This window comes from Triticum aestivum, chromosome 2B (assembly GCF_018294505.1).
Source record: "Triticum aestivum cultivar Chinese Spring chromosome 2B, IWGSC CS RefSeq v2.1, whole genome shotgun sequence".
In the NCBI taxonomy this organism is placed as follows: Eukaryota; Viridiplantae; Streptophyta; class Magnoliopsida; order Poales; family Poaceae; genus Triticum; species Triticum aestivum.
In genome coordinates, this window is record NC_057798.1 from 438,554,279 (window position 1) to 438,566,664 (window position 12,386).

Consider the following 12,386-nt stretch of genomic DNA (forward strand, 5'->3'; position numbering starts at 1 on the left):
GGGCATTGCGAGGGTCCACCGCACAACTACGTTCGCATGCCCTTCGGCTTGCCGAACACGGATGCTGCTCACGAGCGCCTAATGAGGAGCATTCTGGAAGCTCAGGTGGCCAAGCACCATGCACTCCTAGAGGAAATGGCGATGGACCTCGCCGATCCGCCCGGACCTCTTGAGCCTCCCGAGGCTCGGAGCTCAGAAGGCTCGTGAGGATTGGCTTCTTCACCATGCACCGTCAGCTACTCCGACACTCGCCCTGCAATGGTATCAAGTGACTTCTCTCAAGTTTCATTTCAGCTGGGAGCGCCCTCAGGGCTGCATCATTCCCAGGTCGCGTGGGTCTGTCCTCGCGGCATGAATCCGTTTTGCTTATGTCTTCAGCTTACCTTGTTGGGGGGGGGGGCCCTCGGGCTGCATCATCCCCAAACCGCTTGGGCTTGACCCAGTGGCGTGTACCTTTCTCTGCATCTAAATTGATTTGCTTCTTCATGCTTAACCTACTTGAGATAATCTCCTGCTCGATTGACACCTACCTTTGGAGCTGCTCACTCTGGCACGGCGCTTGCGCATGGGTCCATCCCTGCAACGTCGATAAATCTGAGTGGTCGAGCTCTGGCCGCGACAGCCCCGCAAGGCACTACCTCACCGGGCCCTCAGCGCCACAATCACTCCCTTGGAGCAACCAATGGCCGGCTAGCAACCGTAATGGCAGTCCTTGTTTCCCTCGTGTTGGTGTATAGGATCCACCTAAGGAATGGCGTGTGGGCGTCGTGAGCCCTCTCTCTCTTCCCCGTGCAATCCGCTCGCGCATAAAAGGGGGATGCCTGAGCATCGCGACTCATGGGCTCTTACTGGCTCTCCAGCCCTCACCCCCTGGCCTTGACCCACGTCATCGTGACTTGTCATACCAGCGGCGGCTGAGCTCGCTCGAGGGCCGGGACCTGAGGACGTAGAGCATGAAGGAACGTGCGGGGAAGAGGGGAGAAGCTCACGAGGGCCTGGCCCAGCGACACTCCAGATGCCGGCGCGCAGGCCCGGCACCTCGCCAAAGAACAACTCCAAGATCACGAGATAAGTCACGCCCCTGGAAAAGCTAAATCAACGCGATGCTAAACCCTCGCCTAGTGCGGCTCTGTCACGGTGATGTTGCCTTTCTTACTTGCCCATCGGAGGCTGCATGAGCGCTAAAGGGGACCTCCTGAGCATCGCGCCTCGGGGCCACTTCCTGGACCTTGGGCCGCTCACCTCCTGGCCTTGGCCACGGCATCGCGACCTGGCATACCACCAACGGCTGAAGCCTGCCTGGGGACCGGGACCTGTCAGCATAGAGCACCAAGCCCTCATGAGGATAGAAAGGGGGAGTCGAGCCGAGACAGGACAAGCATCTCGCATCGCTCCATAATAAGGATAATATTCACAAAAAACATGGCAGACGCCTTACATACCCCCACGGGTTGTTTCTTCGATTCCTCGCAGGGAACAAAAGGTGCCAATCCTAAGGAACGCTAACTACGCGCGCCTCCATAGGAGACGCCATCATCAACAGTGGTACACCAAGCGCCGGCGCCAATTCCATCCAGATCAGTGGCGTCGGCGGCACGACGCAGTTACCCTGCTCCAAGCGCGGCGCGAGCTCAGGGGCTCGTAGCTGTCGTTGCTCGTCTCCGGAGTCACGAGAGGATCGGGAGAGTCGCTGGACCCTCCGGCTTCTCCACTGCTACCAGAGGAGCTGCTGTGGAAGCGGTTGGCAGGCCTGGCCCTCGCCACTTCGATGCCCCGGCCGCCTTCCTTGGGGCAGCACTCCACTCGGCATCCTTCCGCGTCGAAGACCTTGAAGAACATCAAGGAGGCGCCATCGTATTCAAGATGAATTACGAGGGCACCCCCTGTCAGGCAGACCCGGGTAATCTCGCCCCAGCCCCGGGTCATGTAGACCTTGCCCGGAGCGACAACCTCGACCTTCGCTCAAGTCGCAAGGGTACTGCAATCAGCATGCTGCAGCCAAAGCTCAAGAGGCCCCCTCGGCGGCATCTCGAAGGCGAAGGAGGGAGGAAGGCAAATCCAGGAGCTTGGAGGCATGGAGGGGTGAAGCACAAGCTCGCGAGAAGAGCCCTCGGCATGGACCCCAGGGGCGAGGACGCGCACCGCCGTGACTTGTCGGCGTCATCGGTGGCGCAGGCGATGTCGCTTGGCGTTTTCCTCTCTGGGGCCCTCAGCCCGGGCGTACAAGGGCAGCGGAAACCCAGGCGGCGGCCGCTCTTACCAAGGCCTCGAGGTCTCCTGCCACGCAACCACGTCGCGGCGGCCGGGGACCGGCCGCTTTTTCGACGGAAGTGGGTCGGGACCCTCTTGGGGGGGCTTCCCTTTCTCTTCCAGTGAGAACCAGTGGATCGGCGCCATTGGCGTGAAGTGGAGCAAGGGCGAGGAAGAAAGAGTGAAGCAGAAGCAGATGGACTGCGGGGGCTCTTGCTCGTCCGTACTTATAGCCAAGAGGAGGCCAACCGTCGGCCTCCATGATCGCAGGTAATCATGACTCATTTCTGCATGCGGGGACTTGTCAAGTCGAGCGGTTGTCAAGGCAGCGTGGGGAAGCGGAGGCACCCACGTCCAATCAACTGCCACGCGGCGCCCAAGGCCGCAGGCTGGTGGGGCCCGCGGCGCTCCGCACTTGCCCCTTCGCTTCTGTGCTAAGCCAAAGTCCGAGTGTGCCTTGGGCCCGGGGGCTACTATCGGTGTTTTGGGAATGGGGGTCCCCAGACTTGCCTGCCTGCGGCCTGCGGCATGGCTCGAGTGGTGGCCCAGTACGGCCCATCTTCATCAGCGCAAAAATCAAGACCCTCGCGAGGGGCCAAGCCTCGCGGGGCGGACGACACAAGGCTTCCTCAGGAGCGGCCTCGCCAGGCAGGCTCGGGAGGAGGTGAAGAGATCAAGGCAAGGTTACCTCACGAGGTTCTCGTGACGCAGGCCGTGACGATCGAGACTAGGCGGGCGCCAGGCGGGCGTCGGCCTGCGCAGTGTCCTTGTTTCCTCTTTGGTGCAATGTGGGCAAGCACAGGCATGGAGTACCAAGGCATCAGGCAAAGGTTACCATTTCAGTGCAACGAGACCAAGACCAGCAGAGCGGCAGGATGGAGGTCACCGTGGATCCCAAGACGGCGTCATCACTAGTGCCTTTGGCAGACGAAGACCAACTTTAGTCAGGATAACTTGTACTAGATGTTCCCCTTCAAAATGGCCGTTGTTGGCGCCCTTCCCGCTCAATATTTGGGAAGAGGACCAGGGACCCTATAAATAGGACTAGTCACCACAGTAGTAAGGGAGAGAAGATCAGAGAGGGACGGGAAGATTCACCCCAAGTAGAACACCTCATCAGCTCAAGAACACCTCTCACGAGGCAGTTCTTCCTTGTATTGTTCATCATCCGCCCCTGAGGCAATCCACCACACCACACACTGGAGTAGGGTATTACACCACAACGGTGGCCCGAGCCAGTATAAATCTTGTGTCCCTCATGTTGTTCATTCTTTAGCTTAGATTCTCGCGAGGCGATCAGACGTGGATTGGTAGGGGGAAGATCTTCGCATGCACCTCAGAGTTTGAACCTTAAGGGTTTGCCGGAACCCAACATCCGACATGAGTCTCTTGACATGATTTGCAATTTAGAATTATCAATCTTATCACTAGAGGGTTGTCTAGAAATTTGATTAGTCACTTTCCAACTCTTGATTGTGCTTATACTATATGGAGATTTCTTGAGGAACGATTTCTGGACTATTCCTTGAAAAACTTAGATGAGATTCTTCACAAGTCTATTGCTTTTAATATGTCAGTGTTATGGATACGGGGGTACCCAGACTTGCCTGCCTGTGGCCCACTGCATGGCTCCATCGACGGCCTGGTATGGCCCAGCTTCAGCATCAACAACTCAAGACCCTCGCGAGGAGCCAAGCCTCATGAGGCGGGCAACACCAATACCTCCAACGGGATGGGCCTCCTTAGGCTGGATCCCAAGGAGCAGAGACTTCTATGCATGGTGCACCTCACTAGGCTCAGCTGACGTGATCCATGATGACCAAGGCTAGGCTGGCGCCAGCGGGTGCAGAGTACCAGTTTCCCCTTTGGTGCAAAGGAGGCAAGTAGCAGGCGCGGAGTCTGGAGGAATCAGCCAAAGGTTTCCATTCTGGTGCAATAAGACCAAGACCGCCAGGATGGCAGGACGGAGGTCATCGCCGAGCCCATCGCGGTGTCACGATCAGGATAGGGTGTACTTCTTGTCCCCCTTCAAATCTAGCCATTGTGGGATCCCTTCTGGCCAACATTTGGGAAGAGGACCAAGGCCACTATAAATAGGACTTAGACACCACCATAGGGGGGGATCAGATCCATTCCCACTTGACCACCTCACCAGCTCTCTCGAGCTGAAGAACACCTCATCTCCTGAGGCTGTTCATCCACTGTACTAGTTCATCCTCAGCCCCTCGAGGCAATCCACCACAAATCTAGAGTAGGGATTACACCGCAAGGTGGCCCGAACCAGGATAAACTGTTGTGTCTCTCTGTCCCTTTGAGCTCGACGCGCTAGTCTGTGAGGATCGCGAGTAGGCGGGCTGGGTAGGTTGAGATCTCCACATGCACCCCAGAGTTCGAACCTCTCAAAGATTTGTTGAACCCGAAATCCAACATTTGACGCGCCAGGTAGGGGTGCGTCGAATCTTCTCTTTGTCGATCGATCCACCGCTACTCTGACGCTTCCATGGCTGACGCACGTTGGGCTCGCGCTGAGCGTCGGGCCGCGGTTGACGCCCGCGTGGCTCAGACGGCACCAATAGGCGCCGGCTGTCCTCGTCGTCCTTCGTCACCAGCGGCCAACACCGCCACGGGCCCTGCTGGCGATGAGCAGCAAGCTTCATCGGTGCACCCCTCGGTGCGTCGCGATGGGTGCACCGCCACCCTGCTGTTGACCCAGCCGCTTCGTCCTCCCACCTGCATTGCGGCCCGGCGAACGCGCAAGCTGCTCTGCTCATGCCACGGGAGGTCCTTCGCTACCACCTAGTCGACGACTTCTACGAGGAGTGGCTCGAGCGAATCGCCGAGATCGTCAGCGTCGCCAGAGACTTCACTGTGCCATCCCCTCACTACCCCAGCAACCGCCTGCCGCAGACGACATGGCTCACGGGGCGCCTCCACCACCTCCAGTCCAGGGCGCCATCATCGAGCCAAGGCGGGCAGCGCCAGGCGCCTGCGCGCGAAGAAGCAAGCTGTCAAGTGGTGGAGATGCCCTAAGAAGATGCATGTGCGCTTCCAGCACTGCTACGTCTTGAGCTTGCGTTGGTTTTCCTTGAAGAGGAAAGGGTGATGCAGCAAAGTAGCATAAGTATTTCCCTCAGTTTTTGAGAACCAAGGTATCAATCCAGTAGGAGGCTCCTCAAAAGTCCCATGCACCTACACAAACAAACAAGAACCTCGCAACCAACGCAATAAAGGGGTTGTCAATCCATTCACGGCCACTTGCAAAAGTGAGATCTGATAGAGATAATATGATAAGATAAATATTTTTGGTATTTTTATGATATAGATTGGAAGGTAAAAAGATGCAAATAAAAGTAGATCGTAAACTTATATGATAAAAGATAGACCAGGGGCCATAGGTTTCACTAGTGGCTTCTCTCAAGATAGCATAAGTATTAAGGTGGGTGAACAAATTACTGTCGAGCAATTGATAGAAAAGCGAATAATTATGAGATTATCTAGGCATGATCATGTATATAGGCATCAAGTCCGTGACAAGTAGACCGACTCCTGCCTGCATCTACTACTATTACTCCACACATCGACCGACTCATGCCTGCATCTAAAGTATTTAGTTCATAAAGAACAGAGTAACGCATTAAGAAAGATGACATGATGTAGAGGGATAAACTCATGCAATATGATATAAACCCCATCTTTTTATCCTCGATGTCAACAATACAATACGTGCCTTGCTGCCCCTGCTATCACTGGGAAAGGACACCGCAAGATTGAACCCAAAGCTAAGCACTTCTCCCATTGCAAGAAAGATCAATCTATTAGGCCAAACCAAACTGATAATTCGAAGAGACTTGCAAAGATAACTTAATCACACATAAAAGAATTCAGAGGAGATTCAAATATTTCTCATAGATAAACTTGATCATAAACCCACAATTCATCGGATCTCGACAAACACACCGCAAAAAGAGTTACATCGAATAGATCTCCAAGAAGATCGAGAACTTTGTATTGAGATTCAAAGAGAGAGAAGAAGCCATCTAGCTAATAACTATGGACCTGAAGGTCTGTGGTAAACTACTCACAACTCATCGGAAGGTCCTTGGAGATGATGTAGAGGCCCTCCATGGTCGATTCCCCCTCCGGCGGAGCACCGGCGAAGGCTCCAAGATGGGATCTCGCTGATACAGAAGGTTGCGGCAGTGCAAATAGTTTTTCGTGGTGCTCCCGGATGTTTTCGTGGTACATGGGTATATATAGGAGGAGGAAGTAGGTCGGTGGACACTCGAGGGGCCCACGAGGGTGGGGGACGCGCCCACTTCCAGGTGGCACACCGGGAACCCTTGTGGCCGCCTCGTCTATTGCTTGACTTCCACTCCAAGTCCTCTGGATTGTGTTTGTTCCAAAAAGATCGCTACCGAAGGTTTCATTCCATTTGGACTCCGTTTGATATTCCTTTTCTTCAAAACACTGAAATAGGTAAAAAAAACAACAATTCGGGTTGGGCCTCTGGCTAGTAGGTTAGTCCCAAAATGATATAAAAGTGTAAAGTAAAGCCCATAAACATCCATAACGGGTAATATAATAGCATGGAACAATAAAAAATTATAGATATGTTGGAGACGTATCAAGCATCCCCAAGCTTAATTCCTGCTCATCCTCGAGTAGGTAAATGATAAAAACAGAATTTTTGATGTGGAATGCTACCTAGCATAATTCTCAATGTAATTTTCTTTATTGTGGCATGAATGTTCAGATCCAAATGATTCAAAATAAATGTTCATATTGACATAAGAAATAGTAATACTTCATGCATACTAACTAAGCAATCATGTCTTCTCAGAATAACATGGCTAAAGAAAGTTCATCCCTACAAAATCATATAGTTTGGTCATGCTTCCATTTTCGTCACACAAGAATGCTCTCATCTTGCACACCCCCGATGACAAGCCAAGCAATTGTTTCATACTTTAGTAATCTCAAACTTGTTTCAACTTTCACGCAATACATGAGCGTGAGCCATGGATATAGCACTATGGGTGGAATAGAATATGATGATGGAGGTTGTGTGGAGAAGACAAAAAGAAAGAAAGTCCCATGTTAACGAGGCTAATCAATGGGCTATGGAGATGCCCATCAATTGATGTCAACATGAGGAGTAGGGATTGCCATGCAACGGATGCACTAGAGCTATAAATGTATGAAAGTTCAACAAAAGAAACTAGTGGGTGTGCATCCAACTTGCTTGCTCACGAAGACCTAGGGCATTTTGAGGAAGCCCATTGTAGGAATATACAAGCCAAGTTCTATAATGAAAAATTCCCACTAGTATATCAAAGTGACAACCTAAAAGACTTTCTATATGAAGAACATGGTGCTACTTTGAAGCACAAGTGTGGAAAAGGATAGTAACATTGCCCCCTTTTTTATTTTCTTTCTCTCTTTTTTCTGGCCTTTCTTTTTTTTCTTTGGCCTTTCTTTTTTTGTTGGCCTTTCTCTTTTTTCTTTTTCTTTTTTTGGGACAATGCTCTAATAATGATGATCATCACACTTCTATTTATTTACAACTCATGAATTACAACTCAAAACTAGAACAAGATATGACTCTATATGAATGCCTCCATGTAAGTGCATCTAGTGCCACCCCTAGTTTGGTTTTGGAGTATTGATGACAAACGTGGTTGAGGGACTAATGTGTTTGTGAGAATTGCAGGATAACACATGTAGTAGTCCCTCCTTGATTCGGTTTACCTACCGAAGATGACCCCTAAAAATGTGTGAAGACATTGAAGATAATGGTGGTACGTGAAGATATTCACATTGAAGACTATGACAGAAGAAGACATTGAGTGAAGACCATGGAGCGCGAAGACTTAGTAGTTTCGTTGTTTCTTTTCTTCTTTGTTGAGTCATAGGAACCACCGCACTGTTCAGTGGGGTCCAAGTGAACAAAGTCAGAGTGACTGAAGTGATGCTCAACCAAAATCCTATGTCTTAGGGCGAAGACAATGAGAGCAAATCTTATCCAGAGTCGGATAAGTCAGCTTTACTTGTATCCCAAGTCAAGCTGCCGCGTGTGTTTGAAATTTGACCGTTGTGACACGTGTCAGTTCCTTAGTTACCCAGGGTCATTTTGGACAAATCAGGTCGGGTTTCCTAGTGGCTATAAATAGCCCACCCCTACACCATAAATTGGTGGCTGCTCAGAGTTAGTGCACGGCTTTTGTCGTTGAGAGCAACCCACCTTCGGAGAGTTTGAGAGAGAAATCCTTGTGAGGACAAAGCCCAAAACACCCAGAGCCCAAAGAGTGTTTGGCATCACTAAAGTCTTTCTGCCTGCGTGATCTAAAGACTTGTTACACTTGAGGACTATGAATCTCCAGCCGGTTAGGCATCACGTTCTGAGCATCCAAGAGTAATTGTGGATTGCCGGTGAACAAAGTCTGTGAAGGTTTGGAAGTCTACCTTGAAGACTTACCAGAGTGACTGGGCGGGGATTGTGTGTCCTTAGCTCAAGGGGAATAAGGTGAAGACACAGTCTTTTGAGTTCAATCTCAGCCTCCCTAACCAGACGTACAGTTCTCACAGCAACTGGAACTGGTCGAACAAATCCTTGTCTTCACAACACACTGGTTCTATCTCTTACTCTCCTTACTTACAGTTTGTCTTTGTGAAGTCATTGCCTGATTGCTCTGCCTGTTTGACTTCACTGTGTGACTACTTGTTCTGATTGGCTTCATACTATCTTCCATCCTGATCCTACTACCTAGCTGCTATCAGTCATCATGCTTTAGCTTCATACTTGTTTGACTATGGCTTGTCTAGTGTAGTTCATCTTCCACTGCATGTTTATAGGTCCAGTTTTCGTGGTCGTCTTTGAAACTTTCATGTTTTGAAGACTTCCATAAAAACCACCTATTCACCCCCCTCTAGTCGATAACTAGCACTTTCAATTGGTATCAGAGCAAGGTACTCCCTTGTTCTGTGTGATTCGGTTTAACCACCTGGAGTTTTAGCTATGTCGACTGCAAGGATAATCAAAGTCTCCGCTACGTGCCCTGTCTTCGATGGCACTGAATATCCCTACTGGAAGAATAAGATGCGTATGCATCTTGAAGCCATTGATGTTGATTTGTGGTATGTTGTCAAGAACGGCGTTCCCAAGACTGGTGAAGGTGTCACTCCTACTGATGTCAAGAAGTTCATTCAACTCGATTCTACTGCGAAGAACATCATCCGTGGTCATCTGGCCAAATGGTAGTATGGCCGTGTGAGTGCTTTGGAAACGTCGAAGCTAGTCTGGGACTGGCTCTCCAAGGTCAATGAAGGCGTTTCAACTCAGAGAGATCAAAGAATTAGTGTCCTACGCAACCTCTTCAACTGCTTCAAGAGAAATGACAATGAAAATTCCAGCTCATGTTTGATCGTCTCACTGACATCACAAAAGAGCTTCAGGCTCTCGGCGTCACTGAGATTACCAAGCATGAAATAGTCAAGACGCTTCTGAGATCTCTTGATAGCTCATTTCACACTCTAGCTCTTATGATTCACGAATGCCCTGACTTCAAGACACTTGATCCATCTGGCATACTTGAGAGGCTTAACACACATGAGTTCCAGCTATCTGAGAAAAGAGATATCTATGGTCCCAACTATGGCTGAACTTGCGCTTTGAAGGCAAAGGCTGTTTCCTCATCTGAAGAAGAATCTGACTGCAGTTCAGGTGAAGCTGAAGACCTTGGAAAGGATCTCTCTATGCTTGTGAAGAAGTTCCAGAAGTTCACTAAGAAGAAAGGCTTCAGAAAGTCTTCACGATCCAGCTCAAGAAATGATGAAGCTTCTTCCCATGACCACAAGAAGAGAACCTATCACAAGTGCAAGAAACCTGGTCACTACATCTCTGAGTGTCCAAAGTGGGACAATGAGAAGAAAAAGAAGAAGAGCAAGGAATATGATTCTGATGACAAGAAGAAGAAGAAATACTCAAAATCTTCTTCCAAGTCTTCATCACACAAGAAAAGTTCGTCTGGCAAGGCTCGTGCTTTTGTTGGCAAGGAAATGGATTCAGAGGAGGAGTCTGCTTCTGAGGAGGCAGAAGTGGTGGAGTCTGAGGAGGAGTCTGACTCTGGCGTTGCAAGTCTGGCTTTAGCTTCAGCCTACGTTGCCAAGTCCATCTTCAACACTGAAGACAATGTATCCATCACCAACGTTGATGCGAGTGACAAGGACGACTCCGCTCCCACTTACTGCTTCATGGCACGCGGTGCCAAGGTAAACTCATGCGATGCTTACTTTCAAACATCAAGTGAAGATGACTCTGATTGTGAATCCAAACCCAGCTACAAAACACTTGCTAAAATTGCAACTGAACAACAGAAAGCTATGAAACATATTCAGAAACTGTTAGAAAAAAGTGAAGATCTGTTGGACGCTGAAATGACCCGATCTCAATCCTTAATTGAAGATATAAAAAATCTTCATGTTAAGTACCAAGAGCTTGAAGGTCGTCATGAGTCACTCTCAACAACCCATGAAAAGCTTTCCTATTATTATCTTCAGAGGAAGCAAGAAATTGAGAAGTTGAGAGCGGCTCATGAAGATCTTCAAAAGGAAAACGAGTCACTTCGCGCTCAACTGATCAGTCCCGCTCAGGAAGGATTTGAACCACCATGTCTAAAATGTCTTGAGCGTGGTAATGCTAATTCTATTGCTGAGTGTTCTACTACTACTACTGCTTCAATATCTTCAACCATCGATGTGGTAACTAACACCTCTGCAGAGGATGCCACTGCTGTTGCTGATGAAAATGCCAGATTGAAAACATTGCTTGAAACAGGAATGTACAAAAGCCTCGAGGGGCATCGGACACTATGTGATGTCCTCAAAAAGCAGATCTTGAACCGAAACCCTAGGAAAGAGGGTGTTGGGTTCGAGAGGAAAATGAATGTTGATGGTTCTTACTGGAAGCCTGAGCAGTACCCCAAAACCACATGGGTTGCTGCAAAGGAACCTTCAATGGATCGATCCACCTTATCTGGATTTACTTGTGCTAATCCAATTGTTATTGATGAATCCTTTGATGCAAACTATAAACTGTTTAAGAATCAGAATTGTGAAGTGTTTGCCAGGTATATTGGTACTAACTGCAGGAATGGACCACCTATGAAGAAGTTCTGGGTACCTAAACAGTGTATTGAGAATCTTCCTATGAATGTCATCATGACACCACCAAGGAAGAAGACAAACCCCAGACCTATGGCTTCATATGGCCCAAAGGCTTCATACAGATACATGACTCACCTGAGTCACCCTAACGCCAATGTTTTGTAGGGAAACCATACTTAGACTTATGAATATGAGTGTGTGTCTTCAAACCGCTATGTTCATAGAACTAATAACTTTTCTGCTTATTCATATGAGTATCATTCTTCTCCTGCAAGGATATTTGCTAGGGCTCCAAAGCCGAAATTCTCAGATGCTGCACTTAGACTCATTGCTTCTAAGCCACCCCTGAAGATGTGGGTGGTTAAGAAGAATTAACTTTCTTTTGCAGGGAAAGGTCTCCAGCCAGAAATCAAAGGCGTCTGATGCTATTGTTGGGGACCTAAAACACATTATGGGATGCAAGATAAAATGCCCAAATGGTCTTACTATGTATTTCGTATCTGAATCGCTTGCCAGTCATACTATCAGTCCTAACCTTTATCTAAGCTTTGATAATCCTCTTGTGCGTCGAATATTTATGCTTCACAATACTCTTTGTGAAGCCTATCCTCCTAACTGCACTGTAGGGTATGACACCTCGTGCTTCAGAATGGATTATGGACAGTGGATGCACTAACCGCATGACTGGTGATCGAAGTCTTCTCATGGACTCAACCTTACGTCCATGTGATAAAAGTCACATCACATTCGCTGACACTGGTAAAAGCAAGGTATTGGGCCTAGGTAGAGTTGCAATCTCAAGGGATCAACACATGGACAAAGTGATGCTTGTTGAATCCCTTGGTTTCAACTTAATGTCTGTCTCAATGCTTTGTGACTTCAACATGATTGTGCTATTTAGAAAATATCGTTGCCTTGTACTAATGGAATCTGACAAGTCTCTAGTCTTCGAAGGGTACAGGAAAGATGATCTG